This window comes from Bison bison, unplaced genomic scaffold (assembly GCF_000754665.1).
Source record: "Bison bison bison isolate TAMUID 2011002044 unplaced genomic scaffold, Bison_UMD1.0 scf7180017864471, whole genome shotgun sequence".
In the NCBI taxonomy this organism is placed as follows: Eukaryota; Metazoa; Chordata; class Mammalia; order Artiodactyla; family Bovidae; genus Bison; species Bison bison.
In genome coordinates this window covers 28857230-28858631 of record NW_011495032.1, presented here as the reverse complement: position 1 = coordinate 28858631, position 1402 = coordinate 28857230, and positions in this window count along the sequence as shown.

The following is a 1402-nucleotide window of genomic DNA, read 5'->3' as shown; positions in this document are numbered from 1 at the left end:
ACTGTGGTGTTGGAGAAGACTCTGGAGAGTCCCTTGGACTGCAAGGAGATCCAACCAGTCCATTCTGAAGGAGATCAGCCCTGGGATTTCTTTGGAAGGAATGATGCTAAAGCTGAAACTCCAGTACTTTGGCCACCTCATGCGAAGAGCTGACTCATTGGAAAAGACTCTGATGCTGGGAGGGATTGGGGGCAGGAGGAGAAGGGGACGACAGAGGATGAGATGGCTGGATGGCATCACTGACTCGATGGACATGAGTTTGAGTGAACTCCGGGAGATGGTGATGGACAGGGAGGCCTGGCGTGCTGCAGTTCATGGGGTCGCAGGGTCGGACACGACTGAGCGACTGAACTGAACTGAACTTCACCCTGGGTGGTTGGGGTGTGGGCAGCGTGTGCAGAAATGAGAAGAGGAAAGAGAAGGTTTCAACTCTTTTTCTATATTTTATGGTTTTGGATTTTGATACAGTTTTGTATTTTAAGATGTTTACTAAACATTATTGCATAAGCACTGTCCCAGGCTATAAAAGTGAAAGTGTTAATCAGTCGTGTCCAACTTTTTGCAATCCTATAGATGGTAACCCGCCAGGTTCCTCTGTCCACAGAATTCTCCAGGCAATAATACTGGAGTGGGTTGCTATTCCCTTCTACAGGAGATCTTTCCATACTATAAAATAGTGTAATTAAGTATTTTTAGTTGCTGAAAAAAATCTTATTGACCATGGCCTACTTCACCATGTAAATGTATATTGTTTGTTTCCAATTTTTATTATCTTAAATAATGCTGCATTAAACATCTCTGTATTCAAAACACCTTGCTTAGGACTATCTGCTGAGGACAGATGCTGAGGATGGATAAATAGAACTGCTGAATCATAAGACAGATATATTTGTTAAATTCTTGATAAATATTGGCAACACTTATCCAAAAGATGTGTACAAGCTTGCATCTCTGCCAGAAAACTGAATGGGAATGAATTTTAAACAATAAATGGCATGATCAGAACTGCATTTTAGAAACATGTCTGGCTTCATGTCTAGGCCTGGTTAGGTGGGGTTTTGGTGATCCAGGTGTAGATGGTAAGGGCCTAGTAAAAGCTAGAGGGAAGGCTTCATTAAGTAGACTTAGCCACCACACAACTAGGATAAAAGTAAGGTCCATATTGGCCTTAGAACCACCATGAATATAACACAAAACTGAAAAGAGCCTGAAGCAGTATCCTACTCTGTACCACAATTGTGACGTGATGCCGTGTCTGCCAGATTTGGTTGGAAATTACTGCAGCACCTGAGGACCCCTGAGCTCCCCAGGTGGTGCTAGTGGTAAAGAACACGCCTGCCAGTGCGGGAGATGTAAGAGATTTGGTCCCTGGATCAGGAAAATCCCCTGGAGGAGGGCCCAG